The sequence below is a fragment of the Phocoena phocoena genome, chromosome 1 (genome assembly GCF_963924675.1).
Source record: "Phocoena phocoena chromosome 1, mPhoPho1.1, whole genome shotgun sequence".
Lineage (NCBI taxonomy): Eukaryota > Metazoa > Chordata > Mammalia > Artiodactyla > Phocoenidae > Phocoena > Phocoena phocoena.
Window position 1 is genome coordinate 97,935,701 of NC_089219.1, and position 22,181 is coordinate 97,957,881.

The window sequence follows — 22,181 nt, forward strand, 5'->3', positions numbered from 1 at the left end:
GCTCCAGAGACAGGCACGAGCTGCGGCTATCAGTGTGGACACCAGAGATGGGTATGAAACACTAAGGCGGCTGCTGCAGCCACCAAGAAGCCTGTGTGCAAGTACAGGTCACTATCCACACCTCCCCTCCCAGAAGCCCGTGCAGCCCGCCACTGCCAGGGTCCCATGATGTAGGGACAACTTCCCCGGGAGAACACATGGTGCCTCAGGCTGTTGCAACATCACACCAGCCTCTGCCTCTGCAGGCTTGCCCCACATTCCGTATCCCTTCCCCTCCACTGCCTGAGTGAGCCAGAGCCCCCTAATCAGCTTGTACTTTAATCCTGTTCTCTCTGAGCGAAGAAGAGACACCCTCAGGTGACCTACATGCAGAGGCAGGCCAAATCCAAAGCTGAACCCCAGGAACTGAGCAAACAAAGAAGAGAAAGGGAGATCTCTCCCAGCAGCCTGAGGAGCACCAGATTAAGTCTCCACCATCAACTTGATGTACCCTGCTTCACTGAAATACCTGAATAAATAATGAATCATCCAAAAATTGAGGTGGTGGACTTTGGGAGCCACAATATATATATTTTTTCCTTCTTCTCATTTTGTGAGTATGTATGTGTATATTTCTTTGTGTGATTTTGTCTGTAAAGCTTTGCTTTTACCATTTGTCCTAGGGTTCTGTCTGTCCGTTTGTTTTTGTTTTTATAGTATCATTTTTAGCGCTTGTTGTCATTGGTGGATTTGTTTTTTGGTTTCATTGCTCTCTTCTTTCTTTTTTTTTTTCTCTTTTTTATTACTTTTAAATTTTCTTATTTTTAATAATTATTTTAAAATTTTATTTTAATAACATTATTTTATTTTATTTAGTTCTTGCTTTCTTTTTTTCGCCCTTTTCTTCTGAGCCTTGTGGCTAACAGGGACTTGGTACTCCAGCCGGCTGTAAGGCCTGTGCCTTTGAGGTTGGAGAGCTGAGTTCAGGACATTGTCCACCAGAGAACTCACGGCTCCATGTAATATCAAACAGCAAAAGCTGGGTTTCCCTGGTGGCGCAGTGGTTGAGAGTCCGCCTGCCAATGCAGGGGACACGGGTTCATGCCCCAGTCCGGGAGGATCCCACATGCCGCAGAGCAGCTAGGCCTGTGACCCATGGCCGCTGAGCCTCCACATCTGGAGCCTGTGCTCCACAACGGGAGAGGCCACAACAGTGAGAGGCCCGTGTACCACAAAAAAACAAGAACAAAAACAAACAACAACAAATAAAAGAGCAAAAGATATCCCAGAGATTTCCATCTCAACACTAAGGACCAGCTCCACTCAACAACCAGTAAGCCACAGTGCTGGACACCCCATGCCAAACAACTAGCAAGAGAGGAACACAACCCCAACCATTAGCAGAGAGACTGCCTAAAATCATAATAAGTACACAGACATCCCCAAACACACCACCAGACGTGGTCCTGCCCACAAGAAAGACAAGATCCAGCCTCATCCTCCAGAGCACAGGCACTAGTCTCCTCCACCAGGAAGCCTACAAAAGCCACTGAACCAACCTTAGCCACTGGGGGCACACACCAAAAACAACAGGAACTACAAGCCTGCAGACTGCAAAAAGGAGAACCCACAGTAAGTGAAGCAAAATGAGAAGACAGAGAAATACACAGCAGATGAAGGAGCAAGGTAAAAACCCACCAGAGGAAACAAATGAAGAGACAATAGGAAGTCTACCTGAAAAAGAATTCAGAGTATTGATGGTAAAGATGATCCAAAATATTGGAAATAGAATGGAGAAAATACAAGAAACATTTAACAAGAACTTAGAAGAACTAAAGAGCAAACAAACAATGATGAACAACACAATAAATGAAATTAATTAAAACTTCTCTAGAAGGAATCAATAGCAGAACAACTGAGGCAGAAGAATGGATAAGTGACCTGGAAGATAAAATAGTGGAAATAACTACTGCAGAGCAAATAAAGAAAAAAGAATAAAAAGACTTGAGGACAGTCTCAGAGACTTCTGGGACAAGATTAAATGCATCAAGATCCGAATTATATGGGTCCCAGAAGAAGAAGAGAAAAGAAAGGGACTGAGAAAATATTTGAAGAGATTATAGTTGAAAACTTCCCTAATATGGGAAAGGAAATAGATAATAAATTCCAGGAAACACAGAGAGTCCCAAACAGGATAAATCCAAGGACAAAACCTGAAGACACATATTAATCAAACTATCAAAAATTAAATACAAAGAAAAAATATTAAAAGTAGCAAGGGAAAACCAACAAATAACGAACAAGGGAATTCCCATAAGGCTAAAAACTGATCCTTCAGCAGAAGCTCTGCAAACCAGGAGGGAGTGGCAGGACATATCTAAAGTGATGAAAGGGAAAAGCCTACAACTAAGATTACTCTACCCAGTAAGGACCTCATTCAGATTTGATGGAGAAATTAAAATCTTTATAGAGAAACAAAAGTGAAGAGAATTCAGCATCAGAAAACCAGCTTTACAACAAATGCTAAAGGAACTTCTCTGGCAAGAAACACAAAAGAAGGAAAAGACCTACAATAACAAACCCAAAACAATTAAGGAAATGGTAATAGGAACATACATATCAATAACTACCTTAAATGTAAGTGGATTAAATGCTCTAACCAAAAGACATAGACTGGCTGAATGGATACAAATATAAGACCCAGATATATGCTGTCTACAAGAGACCCACTTTAGACCTAGGGACACATACAGAACTGAAAGTGAGCGGATGGAAAAAGATATTCCATGCAAACGGAAATCAAAAGAAAGCTGGAGTAATAATTCTCATATTAGACAAAATAGACTTTAAAATAAAGACTATTATAAGAGACAAAGAAGGATACTACCTAATGATCAAGTGATCAATCCAAGAAGAAGATATAACAATTGTAAATATTTATGCACCCAACATAGGAGCACCTCAATACATAAAGCAAATACTAACAGCCATAAAAGGGGAAATTGAAAGTAACACAATCATAGTAGGGGACCCTAACACCCCAATTACACCCATGGACAGATCATCCAAAATGAAAATAAATAAGGAAACACTAGCTTTAAATGATACATTAAACAAAATAGACTTAATTGATATTTATAGGCCATTCCATCCCAAAACAACAGAATACACTTTCTTCTCAAGTGCTCATGGAACACTCTCCAGAATAGAACATATCTTAGGTCACAAATCAAGCCTTGGTAAATTTAAGAAAATTGAAATAGTATCAAGTACCTCTCCTGACCATAACACTATGAGACTAGATATCAATTAGAGGGAAAAATCTGTAAAAATTACAAATACATGGAGGCTAAACAATACACTACTTAATAACCAAGAGATCACTGAAGAAATCAAAGAGGACATCCTAGAAACAAATACCTAGAAACAAATGACAATGAAAACACAATGACCCAACTTATGGGAGGCAGCAAAAGCAGTTCTAGAGGGAAGTTTATAGCAATACAATCCTACCTCAAGAAAGAAGAAATATCTCAAATAAACAACCTAACCTTACACTTAAAGCAAATAGAAAAAGAAGAACAACAAAACCCCCAAAGTTAGCAGAAGGAAAGAAATCATAAAGATCAGATCAGAAATAAGTGAAAAAGAAATGAAGGAAACAATAGTAAAGATCAATAAAACTAAAAGCTGGTTCTTTTAGAAGATAAACAAAATTGATAAACCATTAGCCAGACTCATCAAAAAAAAAAAAAAAAAGGGAGAAGACTCAAATCAGTAGATTTAGAAATGAAAAGGGAGAAGTAACAACTGAAACTGCAGAAATACAAAGGATCATGAGGGATTACTACAAGCAGGTATGTGCCAATAAAGTGGACAACCTGGAGGAAATGGACAAATTCTTAGAAAAGCACAACCTTCTGAGACTGAAGCAGGAAGAAATAGAAAATGTAAACAGACCAATCACAAGCACTGAAATTGAAACTGTGATTTAAAATCTTCCAACAGGGTTTCCCTGGTGACGCTGTGGTTGAGAGTCCGCCTGCCGATGCAGGGGACACGGGTTCGTGCCCTGGTCCAGGAAGATCCCACATGCCGTGGAGCAGCTGGGCCCGTGAGCCATGGCCACTGAGCCTGTGTGTCCGGAGCCTGTGCTCCACAAAGGGAGAGGCCACAATGGTGAGAGGCCCGCGTACTGCAAAAAAGAAAAAAAAAATCTTCCAACAAAAAAAAGTCCAGGACTAGATGGCTTCAACAGCCAAATTCTATCAAAAAATTAGGGAAGAGCTAACACCTATTCTTCTCAAACTCTTCCAAAATATAGCAGAGGGAGGAACACTCCCAAACTCATTCTACAAGGCCACCATCACCCTGATATCATAACCAGTCAAAGATGTCACAAAGAAAGAAAACTACAGGCCAATAACACTGATGAACATAGATGCAAAAATCCTCAAGAAAATACTAGCAAACAGAATCCAACAGTACATTAAAAGGATCATACTCCATGATCAAGTGCGTTTTATCCCAGGAATGCAAGGATTCTTCACTATATGCAAGTCAATCAATGTGATACACCATATTAACAAACTGAAGGATAAAAACCGTATGATAATCTCAATAGATGCAGAAAAAGCTTTTCACAAAATTTAACACCGATTTATGATAAAAATCCTCCAGAAAGTAGGAGTAGATGGAATGTACCCTAAAATAATAAAGGCCATATATGACAAACCCACAGCCAACATCATTCCTAATGGTGAAAAGCTGAAACCATTTCCACTAAGATCAGGATGAAGACAAGGTTGTCCACTCTCACCACTATTATTCAACAGTGTTTTGGAAGTTTTAGCCACAGAAATCAGAGAAGAAAAAGAAATAAAAGGAATCAAAATCAGAAAAGATGAAGTAAAGCTGTCACTGTTTGCAAATGACATGATACTCTACATAAAGAATTCTAAAGATGCTACCAGAAAACTATTAGAGCTAATCAATGAATTTGGTAAAGTAGCAGGATACAAAATTAATGCACAGAAATCACTTGTACTCCTATACACTAATAATGAAAAATCTGAAAGAGAAATTAAGGAAACCTTCCCATTTACCACTGCAACAAAAAGAATAAAATACCTAGGAATAAACCTACTTAAGGAGACAAAAGATCTGTATGCAGAAATCTATAAGACACTGATGAAAGAAATTAAAGATGATACAAAGAGATGGAGAGATATACCATGTTCCTGGATTGGAAGAATCAACATTGTGAAATTGACTATACTACCCAAAGCAGTCTACAGATTCAATGCAATCCCTATCAAACTACCAATGGAATTTTTCACAGAACTAGAACAAAAAATTTCATAATATGTATGGAAACACAAAAGATCCTGAACAGCCAAAGGAAACTTGAGAAAGAAAAACGGAGCTGGAGGAATCAGGCTCCTGACTTCAGACTATACTACAAAGCTACAGTAATCATGACAGTATGGTACTGGCACAAAAACAGAAATATAGGTCAATAGAACAGGATAGAAAGCCCAGAGATAAACCCATGCACATATGCTCACCTTATTTTTGATAAAGGAGACTAGAATATACAATGGAGAAAAGACAGCCTCTTCGATAAGTGGTGCTGAGAAAACTGGACAGCTACATGAATAAAATAGAACAGTCCCTAACACCATACACAAAAATAAACTTAAAATGGATTAAAGACGTAAATGTAAGGCCAGACACTATCAAACTTTTAGAGGAAAACATAGGCAGAACACTCTATGACATAAATTACAGAAAGATCTTTTTTGACCCACTTCCTAGAGTAATGGAAATGAAAACAAAAATAAACAAATGGGACCTAATGAAACTTAAAAGCTTTTGCACAGCAAAGGAAACCATGAACAAGATGAATAAACAATCCTCAAAATGGGAGAAAATATTTGCTCATGAAGCAACTGACAAAGGATTAATCTCCAAAATTTACAAGTAGCACATGCAGGTCAATATCATAAAACAAACAAACAAACAACCCAATCCAAAAATGGGCAGAAAACCTAAACAGACATTTCTCCATAGACGATATACAGATAGCCAATAAACACATGAAAGAATGCTCAACACCACTAATCATTAGAGAAATGCAAATCAAAACTACAATGAGCTATCACCCAGACCAGACAGAATGGTCATCATCAAAAATCTACAATCAATGCTGGGGAGGGTGTGGAGTAAAGGGAACCCTCTTGCACTGTAGGTGGGAATGTAAATTGATAAAGGCACTATGGAGAACAGTATGGAGGTTCCTTAAAAAATTAAAAATAGAACAACGATACGACCCAGCAATCCCACTACTGGGTGTGTACCCTGAGAAAACCTAATTCAAAAAGAGTCATGTACCACAATGTTCATTGCAGCTCTGTTTACAATAGCCAGTACACAGAAGCAACCTAAGTGTCCATAGACAGATGGGTGGATAAAGAAGATGTGGCACATATATACAATGGAATATTATTCAGCCATAAAAAGAAATGTAATTGAGTTATTTGTAGTGAGATGGATGGACCTAGAGACTGTCGTACAGAGTGAAGTAAGTCAGAAAGAGAAAAACAAATATTATATGTTAACACATATATATGGAATTTAAAAAAATGGTACTGATGAACCTAGTTGCAGGGCAGGAATAAAGATGTAGACATAGAGAATGGACTTGAAGACATGGGGTGGGAGTCGGAAGCTGAGGCGAAGTGAGAGTAGCATCGACATATATACACTACCGAATGTAAAATAGTTAGCTAGTGGGAAGCAGCAGCATATAACAGGGAGATCAACTTGGTGCTTTGCCATGACCTAGAGGGGTGAGATAGGGAGGATGGTAGGGAGGCTCAAGAGGGAGCGGATATGGTGACATAAGTACGCATATGGCTGATTCACTGGGACGAAGTGAGAGAGTTGCATGGACATACATACACTAGCAAATGTAAAGTAGATAGCTAATGGGAAGCAGCCACTTAGCACAGGGAGATCAGGTAGGTCCTCTGTGACCACCTAGAGGGGTGGGATATGGAAGGTGGTAGAGAGATGCAGAGGGAGGAGATATGGGGATATATGTATATGTAAATCTGATTCACTTTGTTATAAAGCAGAAACTAACACACCATTGTAAAGCAATTATACTCCAATAAAGCTGTTTAAAAAACAAAAAAAGAACAAAACAGAAAAAACCCACAATGATCTATCACCGCAAGTCTGTTAGGATGTCTATTATCAAGAGACAAAAATATTGATGAAGATGTAGAGAAAAGGGAAACTTTGTGCACTGTTGGTGAGAATGTAGACTGGTAGAGTCATGGTGGAAAACAGTATGGAGGTTCTTCAATAAATTAAAAATAGAGCTATCATATGACTCAGCAATATCTCTTCTGAGTCTATGTGCAAACGGAACAAAACCACTCTCTTGGAAAAGTATCTGTACTCTCATGTTCTTTGCAGCATTATTTACAATAGCAAAAGCATATAAATAACCTAGGTACTAAGTGTTCATTATGAATGAATAGATGAAGAAAATGTGATACACACACACACAGATTGGAATATTACTGGTCTCAAAAGAAGGGAATCCTGTCATTTACAACAAGATGGATTAACCTGGAAGGCATTATGTTAAGCGTAATAAGACAGAAAGAAAAAGATTAATACTGTATGATATCATTTATATGTGAAATCTTCTTTTTTAAATGTCAAACTCATTGAAACACAATATAAAAGTGGTTGCCAGGGTCTGGGAGGCTGGGGAATTAGGAGGAGGTTGGTAAAAGAACACCAACTTTCAGTTATAAGATCAATAAGTTCTGAGGATCTAATGTGTAACATGGTATCTATAGTTGATTAAACTGTATTGTATAATTGAAAACTGCTAAGAAAGTAGACCTTAAATGTTCTCACTAAAAGAGGAAAAAGTAAATATGTGAGGTACTGGATATGATACTTAACTTGATGAGGGTAATTCTTTCAGAATGTATATTAATATCATATCATCATTGTACACTTCAAATATCTTACAATTTTATTTGTCATTTATACCTCAATAAAGGTGAAAAAAGAAATTCTAAAGATGTATTTGCTTAAAGCAAGTACAAAATGGTGCTAGACAGAAGATCTGAGTTGCATAAGTTAATGAGAAAAGAAAGTGGACAAATGTAAGTGAACATATATGAAACAATAATATTAGTGTTTATTGGAATTTTAAAATTTTACTTAAAAGATATACCCAAATTGTCAGACAACAATAACATTTAAATTATGAGAGGTATATATATGAAGTTAAAGTGTTCTGAAATCTGGGAGATGAGTAAATATTTCAATTAAATTAAGACTTTGGTAAATTAAGTTTGCATGTTGTCATTGGTTGGGTTACCACTGAAAGTATGGAAATAACACAAATAGCTGCGAAACTAGTAGAGGTAAAAAATAAAATGTTTAAAAAAGAATACTTATTCAATCCAAAAATATCAAGAAAGGACCTTTCTACTAGTGGAACTAACAGAAAGCACCAAATAAAATGGCAAATATAAGCCCAACTATTTCAATAGAAAAACTAAATGTAAAATCATTAAAGGTCCAATTTTTTTAAAAAAAAATCATTAAATTGGACAAAAACAAAATTAACATAACAATAATAACAACAAAAACTGTCTTTACATCAGGCAGAAAATACTTTAAGGAAAACAACATTATTACAGGTAAATAATCACTTCATTTCACCAGAAAAAAAATTCAATATTTTTATGTACCTAATTACATAGTCCTAAAAGATATAAAAGCAAAAATTGACAGAACCATAGGGAGAAATAGGTAAGTAAATAAGTATAGTTGAAATTTCCTAGAAAACTTCTTTCAGTGGTAGATAAAACATTAAAAAAATCAGTAAAGATTTAGTAAACATGACAAATAAAATTGACCTAACAGACCCATATAGAATGCTATCCAACCAGTCTGAACAATACAGATTGTTTTCAAACACACATAATATTAGTTTACTCTTTCTATTTCACAAATTTAGTGGCTTAAAACAACATAAATTTATTCTCTTACAGTTCTGGATATCCGATGTCTAAAATGGATCTTAAGGGACTAAAGTCAAGATGCCATCAGGTCTGATTCCTTCTGGAGACTCTAGGAGAGAATATGTTCCTCTTTTAACTTCTAGAGCCTATGACATTCCTTTGCTCCTGGCCACATCGCTCCCAACTCTGCTTCCATTGTCACATTGCCTTATTCCCTCTACAGTCAAATCTGCCCCTCCCTCCTTCTTGTGATTACATTGGACCTACAGGGATAATCCAGGATAAATTCTCAACCTCAAGATTCTTATCACATCTGCCAAGTCCCTTTTATTGTTAAGGTAACTTATAGGTACTGGGCATTTAGACATCAACATTTAGGGGGGCATTATTTAGTCTATCACATAAATAAACATTTACCAAATTTGACTATATAAACGATCATAAATCAAGTCTCAAAAATATCAAGTGATTAAAATCATACAGGGTATTCTTTTACCATAATGCAATTTTGCTAGAAATCAATAACAAAAGATAACCAGAAAATCTCCATATATTTGGGAATTAAGAAGTAGACTCCTAAACTGCCATGCATTAGAGAAATAAACAATGACAATTAGAAAACTTTTAACTGAAAATAAAAAATACATACTCTTGATAGTGGTTGAGAATTTTTCAAAATAGATTAAATGTACAAGATGGAGTTAAAACAGTGTTACACTGAGATTTAATTTCTAAATTCATATATTAGAAGATAAAAAAGATTGAACATTTAAGATCTGGGTATTCACCTCGGGAAGTCAAAACAGAACGGAAAAATAACCTGAAAGTAAAGCAAAATAAATAATAAAAAATAAGCAAGAATTAGTTATGCCACAATATGTAGTAGGTAGGATCAATAGTACTAGAAATATTCTTTTTAAAAATCTGGTATAAATCGGGACTTCCCTGACAGTTCAGTATTTAAGACTCAGTGCTTCCACTGCAGGAGGTATGGGCTCATTCCTGGCCAGGAAACTAAGATCCCACATGCTGCATGGTGCAGGGCCCCTGCCCCCCAAAAGAAAAAATCTAGTATAAACGAAAAACTTCTGGTAAGACTGTACTGGGAAAAAAAAGAAAAAGGAATAAATGAAAAATATGAAGAATGAGAAGAGCTATCCCTAGAAATTCCAGAGAGATTAAGAGGAAGTAAAAGTATTGTGAATAACTTATGATGATACATTAAAAACACTAGTTGAACTGGGAAAAGTCTTAGACACTTTTTTTTTTTGCCACACTACTCGGTTCATTGGATCTTAGTTCCCCCACTAGGGATTGAACCCAGGCCCACAGCAGTGAAAGTGCCAAGTCCTAACCACTGGACCACCAGGGAATTCCCTGGGAAAAGTCTTAAGAAAATAATTTATCAAAACAATTTCAAGTAGAAAACATGAAGAGTCAATAACTGTTTATAAAATTGAATCAATAGTCAAAAATATTCTCATAAAGAAAATCTAGGCCAAGATGGCTTCACTGGTGAGTTTTACCAAATATTTAAGTAAGAAATTATTTTAATCTTCCAAAAAACAAAAACAAAAAACAAAAAAATACCAGAGTATAGAAAAAGATTGAATACTCCTCAAGGTAAACTTGATACCAAAACCTAAAAGAACAATATGAGAAAGGAAATTAATAAACATTCTTAGTCATAAATTTACATGCAAAAATCTTAAAATATTAACAGAATTAATTTTGGAATAAATTTCTGGATAAAACATCATTATCATGTTAGGTTTATTTTAGGAATGATACAATCAATGTAACTCACCATGCTGACCAAGTAAAGGAGAAAAACATTATCCCCTCAATAGATGTAGAAAAATCATTTCATAAAATTTAACTATATCACTAAGTATTAAAACAAAAATGAAATACCTTGTAGTAAACTAGTAATTAGAAGGGAATTTTTGTAACCTATTTTGATGGATGATGTTATGTGGCCTTTGGTAGGTCACAGCACCCAGGTATTTGGTAAAGCACTATTCTAGATGTTTCTGTGAAGGCGTTTTTGCATGAAATTAAGATTTAAATTAGCATATTTTGAGTAAAGCAGAATGCCCTAGGTAATGTGGATCGGCCTCACTCAATTAGTTGAAGGTCTTAAGAAAACTGACCTCCTTCAAAGAAGAGGGAATTCTGCCAGCCGACTGCCTTCAGACTTAAATGGAAAACCTCCCCTAGGTCTCTCACTTGCCAACTTACTCTGTGGATTTTCCAACCTCCTCAGTTGCATGAGCCAATTTCTTAAAAGAAATCTCTTTCTCTCTCTCTCTCTCTCTCTCTCTGTCCCTCTTTTTCCTTTCTGTCTCTTCAGTCCTCCCTTTGTATCTGCAGGGGATTGGTTCCAGGAGCCACTATGTACACAAAAATACCCAGACATTCAAGTCTCATAGTTGACCCTCAGTATCTGAAGGTTATGCATCTGCAGGTTCAAGAACTAGAGATGGAAATTTCAATCTGTGGTTGGTTGAATCTATGGATGTGAGACTGGTAAATATAGAGGGTGAATATATATTTATTGGATAAAATCCACTCATAAGTGGGCCCTTGCAGTTCAAACCCATGTCTTCAAGGGTCAGCTGTATATATATATATATATATATATATATATATATATATATATATATATATATAGACATATATGTATATGTACACATATACACACCCTATTGATTTCTCTTAAGACCCCTGACTGATATACCTACAAAAGAGTATTTACCAAAAAAAAACCAAAAAACAAACAAACAAAAACCAAAAACAAACATTATTCTGCATGGGGAAATTTTGAATTTCTTCTCTTTTATATGGAGAAAAAATAATTATTTCATATTAAACCAGAGATTCTGGAGCAAGAGAATAAGGCAAAGAAAATAAATGGATGAGAAAGAAAGAAATAAAACCACCATTATTTGCATATGATATGTGACTGTGTATGTAGCAAATCTAAAGCATCTACTTATAAACTATTAGAAATAATAAGATATACCATCAATATAAAAAATGTATCTTGATATACCAATAGTGTCTAGTAGAAAATGAAATTTTAATCAGATATAAAACTTTTTTTTAATTAAGTAAATCAAATGACAAATCTAATAATAGATGTGAAGAATTATATGGAGAAAATCACAAAACTTTATTGAGAGAAATTAAGGTAGGTTTAAATAAATGGATATCCCATCTCATGGATTGAAAAGACTGACAAAAATGTCATTTCCCCCAAAATTGATTTATAATTTAAATATTATCAAATATTATCAAAAATACAATCAAAAGCACAATAATGTATGAGTATGAGTAAGACAAAAGCTGACAATGATTCTAAAATTTAAATGGAAGTTGGTAGAACTGGAAATAGTCAAGATACTCTTGAAGAACTATTGATATAAGGTAGGAGACTTGATCTATGAAATATACACATTATTAAGCTAAGGTAATGAAGATAATATTGGCATAGGGATAGATAGTTCAACCAATGGAATAGAAGACAAAATATAGAAACACACTCATGCATATATGAAAACTTGATATATGACAGATGTGGCACTAGAGAGCACTGGAGAAGTGATGGATTTCTTAATATATGGTGCTGTGACATTTGTGTACGAATATGGAAATAAATAATTGTACTCCTACAAAACTCAGTTCCAGAATCAGTGCTGTTTAAATGACCATACCACTCAAGGCAATCTACAGATTCCAAGCAATATCAAATCACCAATGGCATTTTTCACAGAACTATAACAAAAACATCTTAAATTTGTATGAAACCACAAAAGACCCCACACAGCCAAAATAATCTTAAGAAAGAGGAATGGAGGTGCAGGAATTATACTCCCTGACTTCAGACTATACTACAAAGCTACAGTAATCAAAACAGTATAGTTCTGGCACAAAAACATACACATACATCAATGGAACAGGATAGAAAGCCCAGAAATAAACCCACGCACTTATGATCAGTTAATCTGTGACAAAGGAGACAAGAATATACAATGGAGAAAAGAAAGCCTCTTCAATAAGCAGTGCTGGGAAAACTGGACAGGTACATGTAAAAGAATGAAATTAGAACATTCTCTAAAACAATATACAAAAATAAACTCAAAATGTATTAAAGACCTAAATGTAAGACTGGATATTCTAAAACTCCTAGAGGAAAAGATAGGCAGAACACTCTTTGACATAAATTGCAGCAATAGTTTTTTGGATCTGTCTCCTAGAGTAATGGAAATAAAGATGAAAATAAACAAATGGGACCTAATTAAACTTAAAAGCTTTTGCACAGCAAGGGAAACCACAAACAAAACGAAAATACAACCTACAAACTGGGAGAAAATATTAGCAAAGAATGCTACCAACAAGGGATTAATTTCCAAAATATAAAAACAGCTCATACAGTTTAAAATCCAAAAAAACAAAAAACCCAATCAAAAAATGGGCAGAAGCCCTAAAGAGAAATTTCTCCAAAGAAGATATAGAGATGGCCAACAGGTACATGAAAAGATGCTCGATATTGAGCAAATATCGAGCAAATCAAACTACAATGAGGTATCACCTCACACCAAATCAAAACTACAATGAGGTATCACCTCACACCAAATCAAAACTACAATGAGGTATCACCTCACACCAGTCAGAATGGCCATCATGAAAATGTCTACAAATAATAAGTTCTGCAGAAGGTGTGGAGAAAAAGGAACCCTCCTACAATGTTGGCAGGAATGTAAATTGGTGCAGCCACTATGGAGAACAGTATGGAGGTTCCTTAAAAGATTGAAAATGGAGTTACCTTATGATCCTACAATTCCACTACTGGGCATATATACAGAGAAAACTCTAATTCAAAAAGCTACATGCACCCCGGTGTTCATTGCAGCACTATTGACAATAGTCAAGACATGGAAGCAAGCTAAATGTCCATTGACAGATTAATGGATAAAGAATATGTGGTGTATATATACAATGGAATTTAGTCATAAAAAAGAATGAAATAATGTCTTTTGCAGCAACATGCATGGACCTAGAAATTATAATATTATAATATCAGATAAAGATAAACATCATATGATATCACTTATATGTGGAATCTAAAAAATGATACAAATGAACATATTTACAAAAGAGAAATAGACACTTCGACATGGAAAACAAACTTATGGTTACCAAAGAGGATAGCAGGGGTGGTGGGGGGAGATAAATTAGGAATTTTGATTAACATATACACACTACTATATATAAAATAGATAAACAACAAGGACCTACCGTAGAGTACAGGGAACTATATTTAATATCTTGTAGTAACCTCTAAGGGGAAAGAATCTGAAGAAAAAATATATATATATATAACTGAATCACTTGGCTGTACTCTTGAAACCAATACAACATTGCAAATTACACGTCAATAAAAAATGGTTTAAAAATAAAAAGATAAATGAGCACACAATAATACATAAATAAACATTATACTAACTTTTTAAAATTATTTTTAAAAAATCAATTCCAGGTGAAATAAATACCTAACTATGAAATAAAAAGAAATATAAAGTTTTTAGAAGATAATATAGGAAAATTTCTTCTTGATCTTGGGGTAGATAAGGAATTTTCCAAAAACATGACAATAATCACAGAAAGAAAAGACTGATGAATTTGATTACTTTCCACATATCAAAAAACATCCCCAAATAATGAACACACAAACCACAGAGTAGGAGAAAATATCTACATCACAGATAATCAACAAAAGTGTTCTATTCAGAATGGATAAAGAATTCCTACAAATGGACAAGAAAAGTACAATATAGAGAAAATGGACAAAAGACTTGAAATGACACTTCACAAAAGAGGAAATTCAAATGACTGGTAAACATGATAAATTACTCAGACTCATTAGGAATCAGGGAAATAAGATAGCACTGCATACATATCATTTTGGCTAAGTAAATAAATAAATAATAGAGCTGACTAATTCCTGTGTTAGATAGGATATGGAATATTGGGAACTCATATGCTGCTGATGAGTACATAAATTAATACAACCCCTTGTACAACAGTGTGACACTTTCTGTGATGCAGTAATTCGACTGTTAGATAAGCATCCTACAGAAATGCGTAGTTACATGCACAGGGAAATAGTATAAATTTTTGTTTTATAGAAGCATTGTCTATAACAGTTAAACACTGGGAAAATTCCTAATGTCTATCAACAATAGAATGGATAAATTGTGACTATTCATGCAATGAAATAATACATGGCAATGAAAATAAATGAACTAAAGGATGATTCTTTAAAACGTAATATTGGATGAAAAAAACAGCACTCTGATAAATATATACAGTATATTTCTATTAAGCACCTATAGAGTTATATGTTATATTTTACACCAAAGTTTTTTAATTACCATTTCTAATATATCAAAAATATAAGTATCTAGAAATAAATTTCTAAAAAGTTATGCAAGAGCTTCTTGAAAAATATATTAAAACTCAATTGAAAGCCATTACAGAAGACTTAAATAAATGGAGAAATGTACCATGCTTAGAGATTGTATCTATTAACATTGTATACATGTTAATTATCTCCATTTTATTGATTTAATTCAACCTGAATACATGTCCAACAGATTACATTATGGAATTTGACAAGATATTTCTAAAATTTATATAAAAATGCAAAGGATCAAAAATGCCAAGATACTCTCGATGAAGAAGAGTAAGATAGGGTAATTACCAAGATTTATATTAAAGCTATTATAACTAAGACACAAGTACTCACTAGGACATAGATATCCCCTCACTTAAACTTAGTTACAGCTTATAGATATACTAAGATATGTACATAAGTATACTAAGAGAAAGACCAGAAGATAAACCCATACATATATGGACACTTGCTATATGATGAAGTTGGTATTACATGTTAGTCAAGAAAAAATGAACTTTTCAATTAAGAATCTTGAAACAATTGGTTAATCCCTTGGAAAGAAATGGAATTGAACTCCTTGTTCACACTATACATACACGAAAATCAATATGAAGTGAATTAAAGACCAGTCTTTGAAAGGAAAAATTCTAAAACTCTTAACAGAGATTATTAGAGAATTTTTAAAATAAATTCAGTGTAGTGTATAAGTCTGAGTTCAGTCAGAGAAGCAGAACCACTAGAATGTGGAATATGTGTGTGTGTGTTTGTGTATGTGTAAAAGGATTTGTTCCAGGAATCTAACTTTCTTGCCTCCTTGTGAGGAGCTATTGTCTCCCTATCTGATCCTGAATCTTCAAGTCCACAGGGCAGGAAATCAGGAAGAAAAGATGAATGTGGCATGAGGGAGAGGAATAACAATCTGGAACACCCAGGGCCAAGCTGAGGGACACAGGATAGATTGAAACCTGTGTCAGTTCTTGTTGTCTGTGACCTTGATGCTACACATGTCCTCTTTGTCACAGAGCTAAACACAATTACTTGGCCAACAAATAAGAGAAGCTGAAGAGAAATCCAGGGGAAGATGAAGTAGTTCCAGATCGGGCCACACCTCATGTCAATGAGATGCACCAGTAGATCAGAGACAATGTGTGTGAGCTACAAAGTGGTTGCTGCTTCTCTTTTGCCCTCCAAGTCTCCTACAGGAGTCTGTCTCTCTTGTAGTCGACCCTAACTAGAAATACTATATACAAAAGGGAATTCTGGGAAATGTAGTTTAGCCCAGCCAAGCTGACATAGTACAAAGCCACCAGAGGTGGAAATATTTTTCTTAAGACACAATGAGCAGGGAATTCCCTGGCGGTCCAGTGGTTAGGACCCTGTGCTTCCAATGCAGGGGGCCTGGGATCGACCCCCCTGGTCAGGAAACTAAGATCTTGCAAGCTGTGGGACCAAAAAAAAGACAAAATAAGCTGTAATAGCACATGTTAAAGTAGTTTTATTCAAGAAGAAAAGATGAGAAGTATATTTTCTGGGCTCCTGAATATTTGAGAATATCTTTTTCTTGATATCATATTTCATTCAGAACTTAGGTACGTAGAAAATTCTTCATTTACGATTTTTTCCCTCAGAACTGTAAAATTTGTGCTGTTTTTATTTTTCCCTTACTATTCCTGAAACAAAAGCAGAAATTTATGAAAGTTTTTGGCTACCTTTTAAGCAATATTTTTTGTCTGAATAGTTTATAGTATTCATTCTTTGTCTTTCTAACCTAAACCTTTTGTCAAAATGTGGTAGATACACAGTAATGTTTCTAGCCAAAAAAAAAAAAAAAAAAAAATTCCTAGCCTTCATTGCAGTTAGAGGTGGTCATGTAACATAGTTTGGCCAGTGATCCAATAACACATGAAGAGAGGTTTTGCTTTCCTAATATATCTCTTCTTTTTTGCCACTTTTTTCCTGCTCTTGAAACTGGAATAAGACATTGGAGATGAAGCAGCCTCCACATGACTATTCATTCTCTCTTCATGTTCACTGGCAATACATCAGTGAACAAAATAGTCAGACCTCTCCCTAACTTTAACTTAGGTGCAGCTTAAACTCTGCTGTATATCAATGTATAATAATATAATTAAATAAGTAAAATATGCAGAATATTGATGATGATAATAAGGGCTATGGGAAAAATAATATCAGAATATGGAACTCCAGGAGGCTGGTGGGTGCAAAATAAAATAGGGTGGTGAGGAAACTTTCACTGATAAGATGACATTTGAGTAAAGATGAAAAATGTGAAAGAGCAGGCCATGAAGTTAGCTAAATGAAGAACAACCAGTGGTATCTGGGAATAAACAAATGCAAAGACCTGAGCCAGGAATGTACCTGCTATACCTAAGGAACACCAAAAAGTTAGTTTGGCTAAAATTCAGTAGGAGATGAAATTAGAGAGGAAGCAGGGGAACAATTAGTGTAGGGCTTTTCCACCATTGTGCAGAATTTGGCACCTAATTTGAGTGAGATAGAAAGCCACTAGAGGATTTTGAACAGTGGAGGGAATGTTCTGATTTACAATTTTTAAATATTTTGTCTTGTTTATAAACTTTTTACTTTGATCTAATTTTAGACTTACAGAAAACTTGTAAAAATAGTACAAAGAGTTCCCTTATATCCCTTATCCCACTACCCCTATGTTAACATTTTACATCAAAAACGGTAAATTAATACTAGTGCAATATTATTAACTAAGCTACAGGTCTTATTCAAATTTCAAATTTTTTCCTTCGCTGTGTCCTTTTTCTGTTCCAGAATCCTGCTCTGGGTCCCATATTACATGCAGTTTTGTTTTGATTTTTCCTCCTTAGTCTCTTCCAGTCAGCAACTGTTTTTCACTCTTTCCCCTGTCTTTCATGACCCTGACACTTTGGAAGAATACTAATCAGTAATTTTGTAGAATGCCCCTCAAATTGGATTTGTCTCATATTTTCTCATCATTGGAAAGAGTATTAGCTCAGGCTGCCATAACGAAATACCACAGACTGGGTGGTTTCAATAACAGATATCTATTTCTCTCAGTTTTGGAGGTTCACAGTAAGAGCAAGGTTCCAGCCAATTCAGTTTCTAGTGTGAGCTCTCTTCCTGGTTTGCAGATGGCAGCATTCTCACTATGTCCTCATTTGATCTTCAGTGTGAGCATGCTGGCTCAATGCATTTTGCTGGCAGGGGTGGTTGGAGGGGACCATTCTGAAGTCTCATAAGGACACTAATCCTATTGGATCAAAGTCCCATCCTTATGACTTCAGTTAACCTTAATTACTTCCTTAGAGGCCCCATCTCCACACGGGGGCTTACGTCCTCAATGTATGAATTTTAGAAGGGACACAAACATTCAGTCTATAACAGGTTTTGTATTTTTGGAAAGACTACCACCTACAAAAATATCTTTATGCATCATATCAAGGGATTCATGATATTGATATGTCTTATTACTGGTGATATTTATCTTGATTATTTGGATAGGTTGGTGTCTGCTAGGCTTCTTCCCTATAAAGTTACTTTATTTCCCTTCATAGTTAATAAGTATCTTTGGGGAGATGCTTTGAGACTGCAAATCCTGTTTCTTCTCAAACTTTTGCTCCCTCATTTTAGCATCCATTGGTGAATCTTGTCTGCAACAGGTATTACTAGGGCACTTACAATGATGATTCTCTATTTCCCCTTTCCATCTACATTCGTTAATTGAAATTCAATTGTGAGGAAAAGCTGTCCCTTCTCCTTCATTTATGCATTTGATTTTTATATTTGCATAGATTCACTGGGTATATATTATTCTAGGGTTTAAACTCAAACACTGTTTTTGTTATTCACATTATTCCAGTTTTGGCCATAAGATGCTCCTTCAGATTAGCTCCTCTGTTTTTGATAAGCCTCCATCTTATCTTATCTTTCCTTATCTTCTGACCTCACAAAATGTTTTAGGTTCACCTTGTGTTTTCTTTGCTCCAGCCTGCCCTGAAATCAAATTATCTAAGAAACCCTGGTTCCTTATGTTAGAGAATCCTGTTTAGAAACCAAGATCTGGTGCTAAGTGTGCTCATTGTTCTGGAGTGTCACTGCCTCTAGGCCTTCTCACTGAATGAGTTAGTTAGGAAATATATGAATGTATACTAACCCCCCCCCCATATATATATATTTCTTTATCTGTCTGAATATATATCAAAAACCATGAATTTATACTGATGCCTCTTATTGTAATCCAATACCACAGGGTTTATTTTAGCCTTCTTCCTTTCCTTATGTCTTTCTCCAACTGTAAGAAGTCTGGCTTTCACTATCTACAATATATGTACTTACTTTTCAATTCTAGTATACACACAAATGTAGTTTCAGGATTGCTAACTCATATCCCTGTGAGAAAAACATTTACTAACTAGATTACAGTGCTTAAGTCTTTAGCCTTGTGCTCACTGAAGATACTGCTTCTAAGTTACTTGAGTTAGTTGTTTCTTTTCCATCCCCTTAAGTATGGTCATGTTATTCTTTCACAATATATTTACTTTCATTTGTTAGTATTTGCATTCCAGTTTGTGTTGTCATCATTTCCTGCTTGGTTTTAATCATTTGCTTATTTAGGGGTATGTGAAGAGTATGCAAGACATTACTGATTCTAAGAGCTCTACAAAAATATATAATCAGAGAAATGTTACTCTACTTCATCCTTGCTAACCTACTGCCATTCCCCTCTTCTTTCTATCCCTTTCCTTTAGGTATCAGTCTTGTTAGCTTTTGGTTTATCCTTCCTGTAGTTTTTTTTTGTACAAATGAACAGATGTTTGTGTATTTTCTTACAGCTCTTCTTTCTCATATGAAGGGTAGTATGCTATACTCTTTTGTGCTTTGCTATTTCTCATTTTATAGTATGTCTTAGAAATCACTTCATATCAGTTCATAAAGCTCTTCCTCATTCCACTGTGTATACATATCATGGTTTTTTCAACCACTTTCCTATGAATGGGTATTTAGGTTGCTTCCAATACTTTGTAATTAAAAACAATATTGTAATTAATATATTTCTGTATATATATTTTAATATTGTTGGAGGTATATCTTCAGGATAGATTCTTAGAAACAGAATTGCTGGCCCCATTGGTTGAAAGGTAAATTCTTTGTTAGACACCACGAAATTTCCCTCCAGAAATATCGTACCAATTTGTATTGCCATCAGCAACATATAAACAAGTATATTTCTTCACAGTCTTGCCAAAATGTTTCCATATTCATAAATATTTTCCATTCTGACTAATGAAAAATGCTGAGTGGTGTTAATTTGCATTTACCCAATTTCCAGTGAATTTGAATATTTTTCATATTTGAAGGTCATTATTATATCTTTTATCATAAATTGTTCATATAGTTTTCCCATTTTTCTATTCTGTTTTTTGTCCTTTCCCCCTCATTACTTATACATTTAACAAAATTACTTGGCTATCGTGATAAATAAAGGTTGTAGGAGGACACTGATGGAAGCAGGGAGACAATTGGTGGTTTCAATAATCCAAATGAGAGATAATGCAAGGTTGTCACAGTAAAGGTGGTAAATAATGACCAGATTCCAGGTAAATGGAGAAAATTTCCTAACAGACTAGGGCATGAGAAAAAGAAAAATCAAGGTTTACTCCAAGTGTGTACACTTGAACAAGTGAAAGCCTGAATTTGTCATTAACTGAGATAGAGAAGATCTTGGTTGAGGTAAATTGTGGGTGTGGATAATTAGAACCTAGGTTTGGCCTGTGTTAATTTTGAGATGCCCACTGGACTTCTAAATAGAAATGTCAAGAAGGTGGTTGGATACACGATTTTGAAGTTCATAGGAGAGTTCCTGAATATGGATGGTAATTTGATCCATGAGAACTAGGTGAGACTATCATGACTGAATATAGGTATAAAATAAAAGACATACAAGGACTGAGCTGTATGTAACTCCAATATTATGGATCATGGAGAAGGGAAGGAATCAACCAGGGACTAAGGAGCAACCAATAAGGTAGTAGGAAATCAAGAATATGGTGTCTTGGTAGCAGAGTGAAGAACAAATTTCAATGACAGACTTATAAAAAATGTCAAATGCTACTGACAGGTCAAATAAGATAAAGACTAAGAACTGACCATTAGATTTAGCAATATGTTGATTGTTGAACACCTTGAGAAAAACAGGTTTAGTGGAGTGGTAAAGACAAAACCCTAATTTGAGAGAATTTCAGAGTGAGAAGTAGGAGTTTGAGACCATCAGTATAAACAAATTTTGAGAATTTTGCTATAAAGAATTCAAGCCACATTTCCATACCATGGAATTTATTATCAGAAGAAATGTGGTGCTTGATGATTCCATGAGCAGCAAAGCCTTAATAGTAAAAGAAGCAGAAAACATCAAAAGGAGAAGGTAAGAAAATGAAATGAAATGAAAATGGATGCAACATGTCTATTAGGATGATTTTAGTTGAATTTATTTTATTTAACAAACATTGATACATTGCTATGTGTCAAGCACTATTCAAGGATTTATAAATACAATTCATTCAATAATCTTCCAATCCTCAAAATTCATTTGAGATTGCCCTTTTTCCAACCTTTAAATGTATTCTGACATGAGCCCACCATTTTAACTTCTCTGTTTATACTGTTTCCCTAAG